Genomic DNA, 21,822 nt, shown 5'->3' with positions numbered 1-21,822 from the left:
GCAAAATGTCTTCCTCTCTGTGCTTTGGATGACAGATCTTTTAGGAATCGGTATAAAATTTATGAGGCAAAATTGCCCCAGTTGACTTGACAAATGGCCACCATTCTACTTGGGAAAATATTGGGCTTGCAGTGCTCTCCTGACAGCAGACCCTGGTCCAGAAAGATACACGTTCTGCTGCTCTGGGTCAGCATCACAAAACCACTCTCAGCAAAATGAATACAACTTAAAAAGGAACGTGAAAGAAAAGTGAGAGCCACCACTTTCTAAGAGCGGGAGCTCTACTAATCCAAAACAGAGACAAAAACCCTAATTAAATGCCAAATCAAACCAGCTCATTTTTTTTTAAGGAGAGATTTTTCAGCCTTTCGGTAATTTGCTTATTCTTAGAAACAAAAGAAAGGGACTGGCAGAGTGTGGGAGCCTGCAGACAAACAGCCCCAAACTTCCATCTTCTATTTAGCAAAGTGAAGTAGGAAAAGCATTTTTTTATTCAGCTAATAACTAGGTATTGTTTTCTTAAACTCCTGGGGACTGCAAAGGAAACAACACACTCAGTGCCTTCTTGTGGCTTCCTCATCTGGAACCCTCTCCAGACCCATCAGATTCTTGTCCAAACACCCGCTGGCAGCTGTCACCCTCCAGATTTGCAGAGACGAGCTCAGGGTCTGTGCCACCAGCGCAAGTTGGAAGAAGGCTCATTTCCATGGACGAAGGCAGGAAGATGACAGGTTTCTTTTGTTGATGTTCTGTGTTTTGTTTTTCTAGGGCAAGACAACTCACTCGGTGGACATAACAGCCAATCTGGCCTCCACAAAGCACGTCCAGATGGCTCGTAGTAGCTGAGAGGGGCTGCCACCAGCAAACTCAGTCCAACTCTTTCATTACAGGCCACCTTCTCCCCATGGCCTGCAAGCCACATGGTCTCATCTAGGAAACTCTGCTGTTTTTGAACATCATGGGTGTTTTTAAATTTCAATGCATATCTATATTACTGTTCATTTTTTTTAAATTATGCACCATTTGGAAAGATGCTAAGTGAAAGACAGTGAAACAGTGTGTTTTTCTGACATCTTCCAGAAGCAAAGTGCTCATGAATCTTGAAGCAAGTATGTTAATAACATTAACATTAGTGGATTAATTAATACAGGCATCAATTCATATAGAGTTAATCCTACGTCTGACTTAGCATCATTAGTTTGACCTTAGACCAATTCTCTTCATTGAATCTCGTTCATCTCTAAAGTTAAGTAGTCTCAGGTCCCTTCTAGCTTTGACAGAAAGTGATTAGTTTAATTAAGTTTGATTCAGTTTAACTTATCAGATTTTGAATGTATATGTACACAGTGTCAGAAACTGACTGGTATATGGCCCCTGTTCTCTGAGAGTCAAAAGAGTACTTTATTTATTTAATCTTATTGTTTTCAGCTTGATTCTGTAGAAGTTCAGAATAGGCCTCCCCAGGATGTGCCTCTTTGGCATGTGGACTCTTTTGAACTAATAGCAACTGTGACCTCATGGGCTCAAAACTATTGCTCCTCCTTCAATTACCTGGAAGAATTCAAATTGGGAATTTTTCTCAGAAAAAAAAGTTATTACCATAATTCTTAAGATAAATTTCATGTAAGTGGCCCCACCTGTATGGCAGGGCATACGTCCAACTACCTGTCATCTGTTCTCGTCATCCTGTGAATGAACTTCCTAACCTTGGCAGACCTTCCTGTTCCTTAGCTCAGGATGACGTATGTGATCCATTTCATCTTTCTGTCTGTACCTCTCATGTATGTGGGATTCTTGAACGTACGAAAATAAATTCAAGGTTCTTCTGTTGATCTCTTTCATGTCGATTTGATTATTAGACCAAATGAAGGGCAGGGGAAACTTTTCTTCATACACAATAGTGATAAGCTCAGTTTGTAAAGAGAAAATCATGTCAAAGAAGAGGACCTGAAATAGCATCGATATTCTGAAGCTCTCACACTTTGAGAAATGACTAGAACACAATACAGCACCAACTAAATCCAGAGTTTTACACCGCATCACGGACAGAGACAAAATTCTGGAGTCCTGGAAAGACACATTGGAGTAAAAGTGGGACCAGGATGAACAAGAGGAACCTGGGTGTTTGCCTCTATTGTCAGAAGTTCACGTATACGGTTACACTGTCAGTTATGCCTCAATAAAGTTGAGGGAGAAAGTGTGGCTGGGTACTAGTCCACTTACAACAGCTTCTCAATAATGGCCGGTGGCTGCCTCTTTGAGAATCAGAGAACTTTTTAAACTCCCAACAACCAGGTCACACCCCAAACCAGCAAATCCGAACCTCTGGAGGATGAGACCCAGGCATCAGCATCAAGTTAGTTCTTCACAGGATTAAAATACATGGCCAAGCTTGAGGACACGTGGGTTAAAGAGATTTACACCCTAGAAAAAAACAAATATCATAAAATATTCCTTATATGTTGGCCCTAGAAAAATGGTGCAGATGAACTTATTTGCAAGGCAGAAATAGAGATACAGATGTAGAGAACAAACTTATGGATACCAAGGAAGGGAGGGAGTGGGGTGAACTGGGAGATTGGGGTTGACGTATATACATCACTATGTACAAAATAGGTAACTAATGAGAACCTACTGTGGAGCAGTAGGAAACTCTCCTCAGGGCTCTGTGGTGATCTAAATGGAAGGAAATCTAGAAAAGATATATGCATACATATAACTGATTCTTTTTTCTGTACACCAGACACCATTGTAAAGCAACTATACTCCAATAAAAAATGTGCAAAAAACAGTAAATTTGCAAAAAAAAATATGTAAGCCTCGTCCTAATATTTCAACAGGCATTATTGTTCAGTTTCTCTCTCTGCTATTACTCTTATCGTCTGAAGTGTGTATAACACCTAATGGCTACATTGCTTGTCTTTGAAATTTATATACTAGACCACGTAACAGATTCTTCACTTGAGTTGTAAAGATAGCCGAAGCTCTTCTTGTTTCCAGTGTAAGATGAAAGGAGAAAATATCTGGATCAAAACAAAAATAAAACAACAATACAAAATAAATAATGCAGATGGTATGACATTTGTTAAGAGTCTACATTTCTGACAGTAATACAAATTCTTATTTTTTGGTTTGTTTCACCATTTTTCCTACCAAACTTTTTAAGCCAGTAGTGGCTTTAAGTTAACTCTACAGGAAGGTGTCTCTGATTCCTTTCCTTTTAGGCTATGTCCAAGTACCTTCAATAAAGAAGATCTAAAGCTAAGAGCTGAAAATCTAATTAAAATAATGGCATGGTTGCAGACATTACGTGTGGACAGATTTTAACGCATTCATCTTTTTTTTTTTTTTCCTCCAATATGATTGATTCTAAGCATGTTAGACATCTCTTTGTAGCATTATGCAGTTTTTATCAGAAAGAAAAGTTTCAAAAGGGGGAGCTAGTTAGCTAATTGATTACAGATTGTTACTGAAATTTTGCAGGAAGAAACCACTTTCAGAATGTTAAGGAAAACCCTAAGCAGGCAGGGCTCCTAAGTCTCATTTCTGCCCCTGCCTTCCCTATAAAGCAGGCTGATGGCTGAAGCTCTCCCACAAATCCAGCATGGTAGCTGACAAGCGAAAAGCAAACCGGCTCTTAAACTATGTGCCTCACAGAAGAGGGACTATGAAAACTGAAAGAGCGGCCCATGCTTTCCAAGTCCCACGACTCAGAACAGCTGAGGCTATAGGCATGCAGGCAAGGGCTGTGGTTGTAGCCTTTGGACCTGGTTTAAGCAAAGCCATCAGTAATTTGACAATATCAACGGCGAAACCAGACTTCTTACCTCTCCCTGAGGTGCATCTCGGGTCTCCTAATGTACACTAACTCAGAAGACGTGTTCCTGAGCTCGCAGCCGCTAGACTCATTTATACAAAGAGGAAAGTGTGGCCAAGTGATTTTATTACTTTTTCTTTTCTCCATTCATTTCCCTCTCCCAAACCATTCCTTAAACCACCTTACAGACTCACTTCCTCCCTCTTCTGTCTACAATTTTTTTGGGAGGAAACCAAGATCTGACAGAGTTGCTTTTGTGGTTTTTCTGTTCATTTTGTCATTTTCTCACTTGTTTAGAAAATAAATTTCCACCCACACTGACACCTGTGCATGGGGCCCCACCCTGAGACTCAGCAGGAGGCCGGAGCCAGTCTCTGAGCAAACATCCCTGAGAGGGAAGAACAGCCTGAATGTGTGAGTGTGTGTGTGTGTCAGTGAGAGTGTGCAGGACAGAGAGTGACATGTGAGTGGTGTAGACTAATAACTTGTGTTCAGACACCTAGATCAAGATGTGTGCTCAGTTGCTGAGTCATGTCCGATTCTTTGCCACCCGATGGACTGTAGCCCGCCAGGCTTCTCTGCCTGAGGAATTTTTCAGGCAAGGATACTGGAGTGGGTTGCCATTTCCTCCTCCAGTGGATCTTCTGAACCCAGGGATCGAACTTCCTGCATTGGCAAGAGGACTCCTTACAACTAGTGCCACCTGGGGAGACCCTAGATCAAGATAGATGCCCCCAATATATTCAATATATTCAACATGTATCAACAGGAACCACACTATGAACTGCAGGAGATGTGCTTGCATTTATGTGTATAAGTGCATATTGCTCCTTGTGGACTACCAGAGAGCTTACATAGTTTTATTTGACCTCTAGAAGAGAATAAAATAAAGCATATATTTTGCTTCCCATGGATCCTCTTTAGCCTGGTTTCTAACTAAGCTGCTAAAATGGGGCATGATGGTTTATGTTTGTATCCTGGCTTGGCAGAGTTAAAAGCTGAGATGTAGAGTCTGAATGAGTCAATTCTGCAGATGGCTGCACCACTTCCTAACCATGGTGCCCTTGGGCACACTCCTTAACCTCTCCATGGCTCCGTTTCCTCCTCTCTGAAACAAGGGGAAAATCTGTCTCTTGGTGATGTGTGTGTACATTGAGGTACTCTGTGTAAATGGTAGCTATTACTATGTGCATGTAAGTGTGCCCTGTGTAATAAAACAGTGTTCGTTAAACACTTGCAAGAACCCATCATCTTGGACTTTCTAAGTCACCTGGGCTGTTCCTTGCAGTTCTCCGAGTCCTTTTCTAACACTGCTACACCAAGGAGTAGGTGAATGCAGGCAGGTTGGACAGGGTAAAGGAGAACACGTGGTCGTGACCATGATCACTGGACGCTCTGACTCTTGGGTTCTCATCTAAGATTCACTGCAAAGTATTGATGAGCACCTTTTATAAGTCAGAAGCTAGAGAACGGTGTGCTTGTGGGTGAGAAATGAGGAGAAAGGCAGTAAAGGCAAGTTGAGCTCCACGCTCAGGGGCACACGCTGTAGTTTGGAGACAGAGGGGGAGGCACCCATTACCTGGCGCCTGTTACCTGTCACCTGGCTGAGTTGCTGTCATCATGTGTTCAGACTCGGACCAGACTGACCACAGCTCTTGACACAGATTTAAAATAAAAGAGGTCTAAGATAAAGTACTTACTGAACCAGATTTTTTTTTTCCCACTCAGACTATGTTCTCTCCCTCTTCTTCTCCAAAAAGGAAAAGAAGAACGATCATCAATGGTTAATGGCAGCTGCAAAAGCAACACCAAAAGCCGACTTCATGCTCAGGAGAGAACGCTGCATCTCCTCCTCGTGGTTTCGGGTGCTCTACACGATCAGAGAAACTTCTCTAGTAACGAACTATAGAAAGGATCCCTGAAAGTATAGTCTTTGAGCCCGATTTTTTATAAAATGACAATTAACTTCAGCGTGTTTTCTAAGGGAAGTGGTAAAAATTAAATTGAGGAGATAAACCATTTACCATCATGCCTGCCACAACTTGATGCTCAGTAATTGTTAGCTTCCTTCTTACCCTCCATTCTTCTTACCCATTTCCTTCTCTGTTTCCCTCTCCTCTATCTTCTTGTATCCCCAGACAATCTTAAGTCAAAGACCTGGAGGAAGAACCCTAATTGTGCTTCCTGTGCTTCTGAGTATTACATCTGTCACAGGGGAAGTGGTTGGGTCATTTAAGCTCATGCAGAATGTGTGTGTGTGTGTTTGTTTGTTTGTGTGTGCACGTACACGCGCATGCATGTGTCAGGGAAGTTTATGGACTTTATCATGCACCACCCAAGTAGCCCTAGTATTAGCTGTCCCGGGGGATGGGGAGGTTGGCGAACAGCCTTTTAGAGGTCACCTTGGCTACAGAGAGCTGGCCCAAGGTCATGCCTACTCTGGGGAGGTCTAATGCATGACTGGTCCACAGGAGTTGGGGATGGGGCAAATAATAACCTTTAGCTACTTCAAGCCAACTCAGAGGCTCTTCCAAAGGGCCACCATAATGTGCAAGCTTTCCACCAAATTTGCTGAGACTGTCTTGAGCATTCCTGAAGCTGGGTTCTCCTTCTGCCTTCCGCTGCATCCTTCCTCTCCCTTCTGCACGTGTGGATCCCAAGACATTCCTCACTAACCTTCCTTCATGCTACACTGTCATCTCAGAGTTCGCTTCCCTAGAACCCAGCCTGCAACAGGGCATCACAGGGACTCAGCCCCTCTGGACCTACTAATTCTTAAGCTTGCATCATTATAATGAGAGAAATATATGCAGAGACTGAGAGCCTAGCTGGAGAATTCTGAATGCCTTCTGTGGAGACAGACGGCTACACAAAAAATTTCTTCCAGAAAAAGTCCTGGTGCACTATGAGGCTGAGAGAGAACTTTGAAGCTGTCCTGTGGGGTAGCCGCCACAGGTGTCTAGGAGAATGATGAGTTTTGGTGAAAGACTCATTCCTGCCAGTGATGACTGACCCAAGACAATAGATGATGGTGATGATTTCTAGAGGACAAGGATGCGAAGATAAGCATGGTGAAAGTGATGCTCAATCTCCAAAATGGATCTTTATAAACAAGAGTGGGTCAAAGTCCATGTTGAAGATGGACTTTAGAAACGAGTAGTCACCTACTCATTGGCTGAGTAGTTGAGTAGTCACCTGGGTAGTGTCTCTATCACTTGACTGTGAAAGTGAGGTCCTGGGAGACTGGACTCTATGCTTAAAACTAAACAGTTACTTAACTTTATTGTTTGTCTAGTAGAAACATGGGGTTATAGGGGTACAATGATTTTTCAGCTTTCTGATTGCAGCCTAATTTGCACAATGAAGATAATGGTTGCATTTTTCAAACTCTTTCCATGTGCCAGTCAGTGTGAGGCAGTACTGATCACAGTCTAAGTAGGAAGTAGCTGATGGTGTCCCCATTGTACAGATGAGAAGACTGAGACTTATAGAAATTGTGTGACTCATCTGAAGGCCCATAGTGAGAAAATGGTGGCATTGTGACATCCAACCTGTCTATTTGGGTCTTACTGTCTTAACTTTCATGGTCCAACAACTCTCAATCATAACAGTGCCTACTACACAGGACGCTTCTGAGAACTGGAGAGGGGATATGTGAGGATCCAGCAGGGCTTGGCACAAAGAAAGTGCCAGAAAAGGATAGATATTGGCTATTCCTTTTGTCTTTGGGGAAACCGTCACTAGAGAACACCGTTTAGCCAGTTTGAATGGCCTGACTTATAGTATGACTTTGAAAAATGGGTGGTGCCCTAGTGGCTTAAATCTAGCAAACTGTAAATTGGGAGAGAGAGACAAAACTCTTGGGGTCTCCAAAGTGGAATTGTGTGAAGTCTAAATCATGGCAGAACCACAGGTTGCTCCCATTTCAACATGAACAAGAGGGGGCTCATGTGTGAGTGTGCTTCCCTCTGGAGGGAAGAGGCATCTAGCTGTGCCTAGAGCTGAGCCCTCGCTGGTCACAAACCGGGAGGGAAAGAAGATGCTGCTAAATTAGGGAAGCACACATTACATCACTCCATGGCCCTGCGAGGGGTACAGACTCAAGATGTATAAACATACCCAGGTATCCTCTTCTAATATCTATCCAAAGAACTGAAATGAAATTAAGAAAGAAGTGATCATCACAAGTTAAATTTACTCCAAAATATACACTTTATCCCTAGAGAAGGAAATAGCAGCCCACTCCAGTATTCTTACAAGGGCAGAGGAGCCTGGTGGACTACAGTCCATGAGGTCGCAAAGAGTTGGACACGACTTAGCCACGGAACAACAGCAACAGCAAAAGGCAAATTTGCCAGAATGGAGTGAGGAGTGATGCTCAAGCTCCTTCAGCAGAGACTGGGTGAAGACGCGCATGCAGGAGGCTTCAGAGAGCTTCCTTCCAACTCAGAATCTGCAGGGGAAGAGCAAGTACTGATGGTGATGCCCTGTGGACTCAGCTGCTGGGACCACTGTGCAGAAGCATGTTCATGGGGTTGGTTCAACATATTTGAAGGAGAGAAGAACAGCAATCAGCTTCTTCTTAGGGAGAACCTGGAAAGAAGTGGTTCCCATCCGGGTGCTCTATGAAGCTATATTGAATTTTGTATCTCTGATAATGGACTTCAGCTTTGCACCCAGATGGAAGGAAACAGGCTTCTGTTAGATGGTTATGCCACTTGCATCCTAAATATCCCTCGTGGCTTGAAAGCAACCAGAGCCTCCTCTGTGCCCTTGTACTTGGGAGCTGAGTCACAGCCACTGCAGGGCAGGGTTTTAACCCTCCCACTTCCTTCTGGTCTCCGTGCTCAGGGTCAGGCTGTGGCTTACCCAGGAGCATGTCTGCCTCATGCTTTCCCTTCGTCTGCTGATTTTGTCGGCTCTGTTTGTGATGAAAGGAAGGATGGCTTTTTGAAATGATGCTTCTTTAGGAGACATGCATGGTGTTTGGCAACAGGGATAAAGGATCTGATGATAAACAAGTTAAATCAGCTGTAGACATCTGTTTCTTGGTTCTTTTGCGATTTTCTTCCTTCTTTATTTTTTGCATATAAAGCTCCAACTTTGTTAATGATGAAACACATTATACTTAAGGGGAATTTTCTATCTTAATTCAACAAACTTTTGTAAGTGCCTTCTATGTGCCGGCCATGGGATTAGTCATCCCATTAACCATCAGTTGGATGGGTTGTCTCTCCTCAAGTAAACTACAAGGTAGGAAGGAAGTTGTTGTGTTAGCTGTGATACAATGCAAAATTGCTGTTAAAGACGTTATGTACCTGGGACAATTTTAACACATAAGACATAGGGATTGGTTCTATGTGTACAAGTCAGGGAAGGAGCACAGGCAGGAGTATATTGAGTTAAGTTTCCAGGGATGAGAAGTTGCCTCTTTTCAAATGATAACCTGTGAGTCTGTGCACAAACAGTGTGACCATGAAGGGGTGATTCAGCATGATGTGTGTACGGAAGATGGGACAAGGCACAGAGAGTGGACCTGAGAAGGAGCTGGATAATAGACCATGGAGGATCTTGAGTACCATCTAAAAGGACATGGGTACCATTTGTAGATAAAGGAGAGCCAGTTAAAGGTTATAATAGAGAGGATTGTGATCACACTGCTGATAAAACAAACAGCAAACATATCATATGAGCACCAGAGGTGTTTTCTTCAATTTAATCTCATTTAAAAAAAAAGCCAACTTACTATCTCAGTGTCTCAGAGTGAGGTCACAGGATATAGAAAAAATCAATAAAACCCTTTGTCTCATGTGCCTTCCTTTCCAAATCTTGAGAGAATGGGTAAGGGAAGAGGAGATAGGTTTCCCAGGGACTTCTTGAGTTGGTGCCAAACTCATCACCGATTTTTGTGGACAGTCATGAGGAGAATCACCTGGTTCCTTCGTGAGAACCACCACTTCCTGCTCACAGCACAGGGATCCTGACTGACAGCCTCCCACCCGAGTCTATGATGCAGCCAAGCCTCCCAGGCTGCAGGCGCTTCCCTAGTTTCTGGTGGAACTCCCACAACCTGGGTGGTATCACCTTAACTTCGACTTGGTTCCCAGATCCCAAAGACAGAACCTATGCAGCCTGTGGTTGGTGAAATCAGACCCACAACCAGACCTCCTCCGGGAACAGATCACCAACCTGGAATTCCAGGTGCCCGACGTTTCCACCGCATCACACGGCAAACATTCTCAGGGTGTTAAGTTCTAAGGGATCAATGACTGTTTGGAACAGCCGCAGTGACTCAGCCTGTGTCTGCGTGTCTCACCAGTCTCCTAGTCCAAGACGGCTGTGACGTCCACGAGCTTGCTATTAAGTCTAGAATGGTATCAACGTTTACCTAGCTAACTTTCTGTTTTGTCTAGTTAACTTTTAGCCTAAATGTCATGAATACACATTTTTCAATCAGTTGTGAACTCTGAAAAACATTAAGAATGATAATGTCACCCCATTTATTTTCTCTCTGTGTATCAGCTCCCCAATTCTGGAACTCAGACCAATTTTTAAAAAGTTTAAAATGAGAGAGGACTTTTTGTTTGTTTGTTTTGACCTACAAAGAGCTCAAATTTCAAAATTACTCTAACGTGTACACAATTCATTGTGTACATTTCTTCATCTGTCTGTCTGTTTGGAAAAGACATGGTTTGCTTATACAAAAACACCAGAGCTGGGTCACCTCCGTCTTTTGTCCAGGTGCTAATGGCACCTGGCAATAAGAGAAGATGGAAAATGATCTCCTGGTGGCAGTGAAAACAGTGCATCTTCAGACAAGAAGGTGAATATGACTCTATGTTGATAAGCACTGTGGACTTAGGGATGAGATTTCTTCACTTCAAGCTGCAGCACTGGGCTTCCCTGGTAGTCCAGTTTGCAAAGAATCTGCCTGCAATGCAGGAGACCTGGGTTCGATTCCCGGGTTGGGGAGATCCCCTGGAGAAGGGAATGGCTACCCACTCCAGTATTCTTGCCTAGAGAATCCCATGCTCAGAGGAACCTGGTGGGCTACAGTCCATGGGGTCACAAAGAGTCGGACACGACTGAGCGACTTTCACTTTCACTTTCTTTCACAGCTGCAGCGCTAGGTCCCCACCACAAAGCCAAAATGGTCTCAGCATCTTCTGTGCATCAAATACTTTTCACAAGGTGGTAAACATCTCATTTAATTTAGCTGTCTTAAAAATCTGCAGCATGAGCATTTCTCTCCCTCTTTTAAAGAAAAGCAGAGGCTCAGAGAGTAAGGAACTTGCCCGACATTGCATTTGTGAGCTAGGATTTGGACCTATATCCATCTGGCCCCAGAAGTCATAATTTTCCACCTGACTGTTTTTTTCTTGCAATCTCAGAGATAGCACTCCACATTTCAGGAAGACATTTGGTTCTAACAGCTCAGGGAAGTCAATCAGACTAATGGAGATAATTACAACAACAGTGACCACTAAAGCAAATACATAACCAAGAAGGAACAATTCTGTTTAATACCTAAACTCCCCCAAATACTTTCCCTTTCTTAGCAGAGAGGTTAAGAGACATGCAATATGGTTTTTGGTGCTGTGAAACTCCCATAGAATGGGGACAACTGATATCCACATAAATGACTCAGTTCAATTCATTTAGTCATTTGTTTATTCATCCATCCATGCCCCCACTGATTTCTATGCCTGGAGTTGTAGTAGGAAGTAAAAGACATTGGACAAGTCTGACCCCAGAGAGCTTGCAGAGTAGTAGAGGAGATATATATATAGACTCTTTGTGACCCCATGGACTGTGTATAGTCCATGGAATTCTCCAGTTCAGAATACTGGAGTGGGTAGCCTTTCCCTTCTCCAGGGGATCTTCCCAACCCAGGGATCAGACCTAGGTCTCCCACATTGCAGGTGGATTCTTTACCAGTTAAGCCACAAGGGAAACCCAATACTGGAGTGGGTAGCCTATCCCTTCTCCAGTGGATCTTCCTGACCAGGAATTGAACCAGGGTCTCCTGTATTTTTAGGCAGATTCTTTACCAACTGAGTGATACATATATAATAAATGTGAACCAGATGTCACCGGGGGTCACCAGTGCTCTTAAGATCCGGAGATTCTGCCCAATTTCCCATCTCATACACTATGGAAATCCCTTTATTCCTCCCAAGATCTCTGTAAATCCCTGGAAATGTATAGTTCTAATCACTTCTGACTTCCATTTCTCATTTGGGTGCTTATTCTTTTACATGTCCTGAACATAAGATACATACATATCACACAGGTTTGACTGTTCGCAGAAAAACAACACTTCTCACAGGACTCCCCTGGGGCTGCCCCATGCAGCTGGCACAGACTCTTCAACAATAACTGAAAACTAGGGCTGAGTGTTAGATTCCTCTGTAGTCAGGATATTCTTCCTTTTCTGCTATCTCCAGTTTGTTCTTAGAAATCACTCAGGATCTTTGCCCCTCTCTCTTCTTTCTTTGCTCTTCTAACTAGTGCCAAATTCCAGTTCATGGTTTATAAAAGCCCGATTTATCTTTTTCTTGTCCCTTCAACTCATGTGCCGAGGGCCCTACCTGCTATTTCTAGGCATCTGATCAAAGTTTCTAAACAAAAAGCATCCTTCATTAAACCTATCTTGCTGAAGTCATACTATTTCTCACACCAATGTGTAACACATTACAAAACTAATGATATGCATGACTGTGATAGAAAAGAAACAGGATGCTTTAAGAGCTGTAACAGGAGGAATCAGAATAGACAAGATTCTGCAGGGGAAACACACAAAGAAACTAAATGGAGTGGCTTAAGATAGCAATGTTGATTTCTAGTTTGCCCCACAAATCTACTGCTGGTCACTAGGGGACCACTCCTAGGAGCCACTCAGGCATCCAAGTTGATGGAGGCTCTTCCTCAACCCAGAATCGTAAGAGCTGGGATGAAAGAGCATGGCTAAACACTCACTGATTTCTAAAGTCACTACTGACCACTACCACTGACCAACAGAATGCTTACCCTCCCTTCCCCAGGCCTTTAGTCCATGGGGAGGGGAGCGTCCTCCACTCCAGAGGGTCAGCAGATTACTAAAAATGACAGTACGGTCCCCCACAATCTGACATTTGGCCACAAATACCAATTCCACTTCCCTTTTTGCTTGCAAATGCACTGATATCTTCCCCAAATGAAATAGTTCCTCTTGCTCTAGAAAGTTATACACCAAAAAAAAAAAACCCAAACCAAAACAAACCTTCCCTCCCTACAACCAATACAACAGTGAAAGAAGAGGGGCTACGCAGATCCAATAAGCATTCTGAAACCCCACTGGCAGGCTTTGCTTTGTGAAGACCTTGTTCTACTCCTTGGACCATTTATCAGATGGTTCCTCGGTGCCACCTTCTTTTCAGTTATCCTACTTGGCCACATTTGAAGAGATCAACAGATAAAATCTTTCTTAAGATTCAACAGATATCTTAGTATCCTTCTTCCCCTCAAACTGTTGGAGGCTTAAGCTTCCACTTAAGGACCACCCTGTTTTGGTTCAGATTAGTGGTTCTTTTGACAATACAACTCTGAAAAATAATGTCAATTTCTTATCTACTTCATTTCAATATGCATACCCCAAATCACTTTTTAGACATGAGTTTTCTTCCCCTGTAGACCCAACAGCTTGCACTTTGAATCTAGCAGATTTCCATGGAAGATATACGTTCATTCTCTTTATCGGAACCATTTTACCCAAGTGGAAGTAATTTGATAAAATTTTACACAGTTTAGCAAAGAGCACAATGAGCCCTTGAATCTAGTCCCTGTCACAAGGCTGAATTCTAGTCTACTTATGAGGCTCAAAGTTGGGAGACTAAGAGACTGTCCCCTCTGTCAACCCCTCAAGTTGTTGATTTATGAACTTGCCTCTTGATTTTATTGCTGCTTTTAAACTTGACAATTCCTTCCTGATCTCATCTCTTTCTCATGGGGATTCATCCAATACAGCCATCACCAACAAAACTCATGCCATCAAATCTGAATTCTCATTTACTTAGCTAAAGCTATGTATGATCTTATTGCTGTTGTTGCTGTCTAGTTGCTAAGTTGTGTCTGACTCTCTGTTGCCCCATGAATTATAGCCCACCAGGCTCCTCTGTCTATGGGATTTCTCAGGCAAGAATACTGGAGTGGGTTGCCATTTTCTACTCTGGAGATCTTCCCAACTCAAGGATTGAACCCTCATCACCTGCTTGGTAGGCAGATTCTTTACCACTGAGTCACCTGGGAAGCCCAGGTATGATATTAGTAAGAACATATTTGCTTTCCAAGTTACCATGCATGCAATTTCCCTTAGTGTTTCACAGTGACAGAACAAGGATACCTATCCTTACAAACCTTGTTAAGAGTTTCCTAACTCCTCACTGCTCAACTCTGAAACCAGAGCCACATGTTCTGTTCATCATGGTTATCAGTGTCCCAGACTGACAGGTATGGCACCCTTGACACATGCTTTCAAGATCTCAGGGAGGAAAGAAAGAGAGTATGCTGAATAAAGTGCCAGCTCTAAAAGCTTCCACTTGGAAGGGACACATCTCCATTCCATTTATGCTTCATTGGTCAAAGCAAGTCACATGACTAAGCCATGATATATTTTTATGGGGTGATGAGGGTGGAGCTCTCGAGGGAGAAGGGGTAGATTCTTTTTTAACACAGAGGGAAAAATACTAGTAGAAAGAATTAGGGAAGACCTTTTGGTGGAGATGATATTTAAACAGAAAAACAATTTGGTGTTAGCATTTTATGTAACGGACTCAACATGTGTTACATAATGAGGACAGGAAAGATGAACTTGGGACTCAGAGAAAAAGTCAGTGTGGAATGAAATTATGGAGCGGTGGTGGGGGGGTACTGTTGGCAAGGGCCAGATAATGATGAAATAACATATGTCCTTTAATAGAAGCACACAAAGTTGTTATGGGAAGGGGGAGAAAATATTCAGATCTCAGGATGTTTGGAAGTTTCTTGGAGAAGTATGACAATGGATACTGATTACAGTTTTTCAGATGAAAATTTATTTGGGAACTTTTGGAGTAAGGACTGGCATCCTCTCAAAAACAGCATGCCAAGAAGCCAAACCCAGCTGTCCCAGGGCATGAAAGGCGTGCCAGCAATGTAATAACTAACTCAAGAGGCTTGGCCGTGGGTGGGGTGACCCAACTGAGCCTTGTGTCAACATATGGTAAGGATCACTAATGACTGGGTTTGCGTTGCCCATCACAATTGTTTAGTATGGTTTTTAATCCATACCAGCAGGTTTCAAACAACAGAAGTAGATTCACTTTAAATTCATAATCTCAAAACACTTGATACTAAATCCTGGCAATAAAATTTCTTCCAGTAGTGTATCTCCATATATTTTTGTTACTGAAATCTCTACCATCTTCTCACATGTACCCACATAATCATTGAAATTAGGGGGAAAAAAGGCTTATAAACCCTTATATTCCTACCACTGACCTATTTGTGCACCATTTTTTCTTTATGCATAACAACTAAAAAGGATACCATGTTTATTCTCTTATCATATGTCAATCCTACCCACCCTTGAATTCCATCCTCACTCAATTTGCCAAGAACCTCATTTTTAAGAGGTCTTCTTCTTTCTCCCACCTCATTCATCTCTTTTTCCAATGCATCATTCTAATCAATTAGACATTGTCCTAGAATTTCCCATCTTTGACCTCATAGCACCTCTTGGCTAACAGACTGTTTTTCTACTTCCTTTATAGGTTTCTTGAGGGTTCTCTACAAAGCACTCTTCATTTCCTCTACTCTCATCCATTATTTTTTTTTTCAAACTGTGAATAAAAAATTTATATGGGGAATAAGAAGAAAATAAATGAGAATAAAAATATAATTATAAAATAACAATTAGCTGGCACTAAAACATCATATAGGAAGGAGATTATTTCCTTATGGACTTGGAGGAATGCTTTGCAGTAGAGTGATTACTTGATCTCACCCATTTTTAACATACCGGGTTTCTGGCAAAAAAAGTTTATTTGGGTTTTCCATATTAACCAAAAACCCAAATGAACCTTTCAGCCAACTCAACAATTTGGGGGCTCCTTGCCCCAATTAGTCCTTGAAATCTGCACTTGTCCGTTCTCAGTGAGCTCCATGCTTTCCAAGTCATTCTTTTATGTCTCCTTTGCCAACTACTTTCATTCTACAATGAATGAAACTTCTCCATTCACAGAATCATTTTTTTTTCTTATTTCCTTATACCTATTTCTAAAATGACTACACCAACTCTTACATTTTCTTAATTGATATAAATATATGTTCATCAATTATGCATCCAAAATACAGTCTGAATCTGTTCTCTGTTCCCCATATCATTTCATAGGTGTTAATCCAGGTTCCCATTAGGTTTCACTCAGATTATTGCAACAGCCTCTCCCCAGAGTTCCTAACTCACTCTTGTCTGATTCATTCTCCAGGCAGAGGTAAAAGTAATGTTTTTATTTATAGCAACCGTCATCTTACTGTCCTGCTTAAATCCCTCCAAGCTTCCCTTACTCTTGTTAACCATTGCTCATCTTACTGTGGCCCACAGTGTGGGCAGGGCCTGGCGCCTGCCTATCTCACTAACCCCACCTACTGCCTCACTCCTATCTGATCACAACTCTCCAGCCACACTAGCTATCTTTCTGAACCTCAGACATATTGAATTGCTTTTTTAAATTTCCTTCCTCTGGGCTGTTATGTGTGACTTGAAGGATTCTGTCTACCGGTCATTTAGCTACTTCTACCATTCATAGTTCGACTTTCAGTTTAAATGTGGCTTCCTCAAGGAAGATTTCCCTACCCATCTCATCTAAAATAAGTTCCTGTTCATTATTTTCTTTAGCTCATCTGGTCCCATCACTTCATGGCAAATAGATGGGGAAAGAGTGGAAACAGTAGAAACAGTGTTAAACTTTATTTTTGGGGGGCTCCAAAATCATTGCAGATGGTGATTGCAGCCATGAAATTAAAAGACACTTACTCCTTGGAAGGAAAGTTATGACCAACCTAGATAGCATATTAAAAAGCAGAGACATTACTTTGTCAACAAAGGTCCGTCTAATCAAGGCTATGGTTTTTCCAGTGGTCATGTATGGATGTGAGAGTTGGACTGTGAAGAAAGCTGAGCACTGAAAAATTGATGCTTTTGAACTGTGTGGTGTTGGAGAAGACTCTTGAGAGTCCCTTGGACTGCAAAGAGATCCAACCAGTCCATCCTCAAGGAGATCAGTCCTGGGTGTTCATTGGAAGGACTGATGCTGAAGTTGAAACTCCAGTACTTTGGCCACCTCATGTGAAGAGTTGACTCATTGGAAAAGACCCTGATGCTGGGAGGGATTGAGGGCAGGAGGAGAAGGGGATGACAGAGGATGAGATGGCTGGATGGCATCCCCGAGTCGATGGACATGAGTTTGAGTAAACTCCGGAAGTTGGTGATGGACAGGCAGGCCTGGCATGCTGCAATTCATGGGGTCGCAAAGAGTCGGACACGACTGAGCGACTGAACTGAACTGAACTGATTTTAAAAAATTCATTGTACTTGATGCAACCTGATAAGGCTTTTATTCAATTGACCTTTATTTACTAAATTTGTTTCTGCATAGTTTTGTTCTTTTAGTCTCCTCTAAGACATATACCCTGAAAGGGAAGAAACCATGTGTCCTTTTCACTATTTTATCTTCAGTGATGAGGACATGACCTGGAACACAACAAATATTTGTTGAATAAAGGAAATCTAGGAGCACATTCTAAGGCTCCATGTTGTTCCTGTTTTACCATCTGTGCTAATCAAATTAAGCTGCTAGAGTAATTGTAAGTTTTTGAAACACATTATCTTTAGGTGCTACAAAAATATGATGATTCCTGTTCCGTTACTCTTTGGTCTCTCATCCTGCTTTAGAGTTTATCTGAAGAACTGAAATGAATCACATACCAACAAAACAGGTGCCTCAATTCAATAACAGTTTCTACCAATTCTCTGTGACACTCAGCAGAGTAAAGAAGACTTCTATTTATCATGGCAGATGATGTTTCTCTCATTTCACTAAAATATATTGAAAAAGGAAAAAGTGAAAATGTTAGCCCCTCAGTTTTGTCTGACTCTTTGCAACCCCATGAATTGTAGCCCACCAGGCTCCTCTGCCCATGGGATTCTCCAGGCAAGAATACTGGAGTGTGTAGCCATTCCCTTTTTCAGGGGATCTTCCCGACCCAGGAATTGGAACTGGGTCTCCTGCCTTGCAGGCAGATTCATTACATCTGAGCCACCAGGGAAGCCCCAAAATATACTCGACAGGATATATTAAAGTAGAATCTATCTGCAAAGTACACTGAAGATAAAAATGGATAATACACCCATGAAGAGGCAGTATTCTCCTACTGGACTTTCAACTGTGTGTGGGTACTGAGAAATATGTTCTTGGATTTACGTAATTTTTCATGCTGTGTGTTAAAACAAATCCAATGGCTTCAAACATGACAATAAAAAAATTCTGGACACTCTTATATTACCTGACCCTTCTCAAGGATCCCAGGACTTTGACTGACTGCGAAATGAACCAAGATACAACCAAGAAAATAAAAATAAATGAATAATAATAAACTCAGACCCACCTCCTCTTACTCAGCAGAGGTACCATTTGAGTAACCTAACCAGAGGTGACATGCTTGCTCAATGTGTGCAAAGACTGGAACACAATAAATATTTGATTTTTTTTTAAAATCCCCCTTCACCTCTATTCCAATTCAGAGACTTCCAGTTTACAAAGTAGTAAAAGGAAAATTAAAAAGAGGTACAAATAGAGCACCCTTGTATCTTGGGATATTGCCCCCTCCAAAGAAGAATTTTGTTTTTTAATAAAAAAATAAAAAATAAAAAAAACTAATGCTATTGAACTGTGGTGTTGGAGAAGACTATTGAGAGTCTTCTCAAGGAGATCCAACCAGTCCATCCTAAAGAAGATCAGTCCTGGGTGTTCATTGGAGGACTGATGTTGAAGCTGAAACTCCAATACTTTGGCTACCTGATGTGGAGAGCTGACTCATTTGAAAAGACCCTTATGCTGGGAAAGATTGAGGGCAGGAGGAGAAGGGGACGGCAGAGGATGAGATGGTTGGATGGCATCACTGACACAATGGACATGGGTTTGGGTGAACTCCGGGAGTTGGTGATGGACAGGGAGGCCTGGCACGCTGTGGTTCGTGGGGTCTCAAACAGTTGGACACGACTGAGTGACTAAACCGAACTGAACTGAACTGAAAATAGTGGCAGGAAGAGTTCATGCAGTTAGTGTTGACTTTCCCATAAAATTCATCCCCCAAAGGAATTTCAGACTGCTTCTAACTCTCTGCCATGGTCAGGGCTGACCAGTTGGAAGATTTGAAGTCAAGCTAGTTCTTCAATCCCTGCATACAAGAGGAAGAAGTAGAAATTGAGGATGCTGACGACCTGGGTGTGGTACAAAGTCAGTCATGTATCTGCATGGCTTCTCACTAAAGCAGCCAAGAGAGGACCGGGAAGAGGAGGAAAGGGTGATGTGGGAGAAGCCACCCGCGGGCAGCAGTCCCCTCAAGACTGCAACTCAGGAGTCCAAGGGACCCTCAGTTGGGAGGTGGCTGAGAGACAGAGCACTGGCCCCCAGCTGAGCTCACCTTGCTCCTGAGGCCAAGCAGAATGCAGTTGAGTTAATGCTGGCTTACCAACACTACCCTCTTCCTGTTCAGCCATCCAACAAGGAGGAAAAAGTGAAAATTTGGCAATAAGAATTTTTTTTTAAATGACACTGAAGACTTTACATGCTTATTCATTGCCTTGCCTTTTGACCAAATAAATGAAACTATCTTTGTTTCCTGTGAATTGCAGATTTTCTTTATTTTTTCTCCTCTCCTAAAGAAACTCATTTTGGTAAGCCAAAACATTTAAAAAAATACTGTATATCTCCAAACACTTTATTTTTAAGTTGTCTCATATGTGATCAAGTAGAGATTTCTAAAATGCACTTAAAATCTGTATTAGATCTTTTCAAGGTGATTTTATAAAGTAAAAAACTAAATGAAATATTATTAAGTTTTAAATAAAAAATTTTAAAAGAGGTCAGAATGTTCCAGTGAATGAAAAAGACAAGGAGGAATATAATCAGAACTAGTCGAAACAAAACAGAAAAACAGTCCACAGATAATTCGAAGATTATACTCAGATAAACAGATATATTTATTTATATATATATATATATATATATCAAATTATAATGAAATATAATTCAAAGATAATACTTAGATTATATGTTAGATATCACAAAAGAAGAAACTGAAAAATCTACTGCACTCAATAAATTAGTTACAGAAAATAACTAGGTAAAAAGCAGATACAAAAGTTAAAATATATTTTTAGAAATTAGCCATAAGTTTTTATAAAATAATTTTTTTTAAATAACTACATTGAGACAAGGAATGGCAATACAAAGTACCTAGCTATAAATTTGACAGTGTTAATCTATAAAATGTAAAAAAAAAAATGAACAAACAAAAATATTCCAGTGATCTGTATAAGAAATGTGAATACACTGAGTGTAATTATTTTGCAGATGGCAAAATGGAATAATGTAAACTTTTTTTTAATAAAACTTTAAAATTGTCCTATAATTAGATGATTAAAATAAGTCAAGTCCAAAGTTTAATGGGAGAACTAGCTATGCAGACATGATAAACCACAAACCATGCTCTTTGCCCCAAGTGGAGAACAGGGCAAAACTAAGAAAAAGACAAGATTTAAGAGGTGACTGATGTGTGTAAGGTGGGCAGGGGGTGGATTGTTTGCAATAATATACTAACACATTCTTGACATTTATTTTTATTTTTAAACAATTCTTAGTTATGTGTCTGTGTCTGTCATTTGCAATTGAAAATGGATAGCTATAATTAATTAACGTAGAACATAAAGTCTAGCCTCTTTAGCAGCAGAAACATTTGCGATGTTCTGTACTGTCTAATATGATGTGGTTAAGAAACTGAATTTTTAATTTTATTTAACTTTAATTAATTTAAATTATATGGCCAATGGCTACTGTTTTGAACAGTGTGGCTCTAATATAACAAAAGCTATGTGAATTGAAACAATAAAATACTGTTTTGCATGACAAATTAGAAATATGTTTGGAAATATGTTAATGGTAGGACCATGTACTGTAAAGAGAATTCTAGCAATTTATCTGTTAGAACACAAACTGGCCCAAACTTCTCTTAAAATAATTTGTCAATTTGTGTCAAGTCCATAACTTTGGTCCAATAAGCTCAGAAACTTCTAGAAATCTATCTACCACACTAGTCAGAGATACTGATAATACATAATGCATGAAAATTATTGATATAATGTAATTTAGAATTTTTTTTAAATTTGAAATTCATTTAAATGAGTAAACAATGGAAATATGGGTACTTGGAGATTAACTTTTATGTGAGTGACTGATAGTCGCTCAGTAGTGTCTGACTTTTTGAGATCCCATGGACTGTAGCCTGCCAGGCTCCTCTGTTCATGGAATTCTCTAGCCAAGAGTACTGGAGTGGGTTGCCATTTCCTTATTCAGGGGATCTTCCTGACCCAGGGATTGAATATGAGTCTCCTGCATTGCAGGCAGATTCTTTACCATCTGAGACAGCAGGGAAGTCTACTATTCTGAGACATTTCTGAGCATAAAAACAGGCCAGCTTAAAAAGTATCAGCGGATACATGCTTGACTTTATCTTATAATCTATAGACAATACATTAGAATATGTAATGAGTCCATACACCTTTTCCAAAGGAATATCTGAGACAGAAGTAGCAATAAAGTTATCAATGAGTATCATCAATCAGAGGAAACAATTTAGATGAAGCTTATCTCTCTCAAAGAGGTGGGGGATGGGCAAGTAAGTGGTCAGGAAGGAAATACAATGTGCTT

General features: G+C 41.2%; 1 non-coding gene across 1 annotated transcript; it reads right to left on the bottom strand.

The window, feature by feature from the left end:
• Positions 1-5,536: 5,536 nt before the first annotated feature.
• On the bottom strand, positions 5,537-5,751 carry LOC122442817. Its single transcript, XR_006269795.1, has one exon. It is a non-coding gene; the product is annotated as a small nucleolar RNA U3 (small nucleolar RNA).
• Between the last annotated feature and the right edge of the window lie 16,071 nt (positions 5,752-21,822).

The sequence above is a fragment of the Cervus canadensis genome, chromosome 5 (genome assembly GCF_019320065.1).
Source record: "Cervus canadensis isolate Bull #8, Minnesota chromosome 5, ASM1932006v1, whole genome shotgun sequence".
Lineage (NCBI taxonomy): Eukaryota > Metazoa > Chordata > Mammalia > Artiodactyla > Cervidae > Cervus > Cervus canadensis.
The sequence above is the reverse complement of the archived record's forward strand: the minus strand, read 5'-3'. Positions and strand labels throughout refer to the sequence as shown.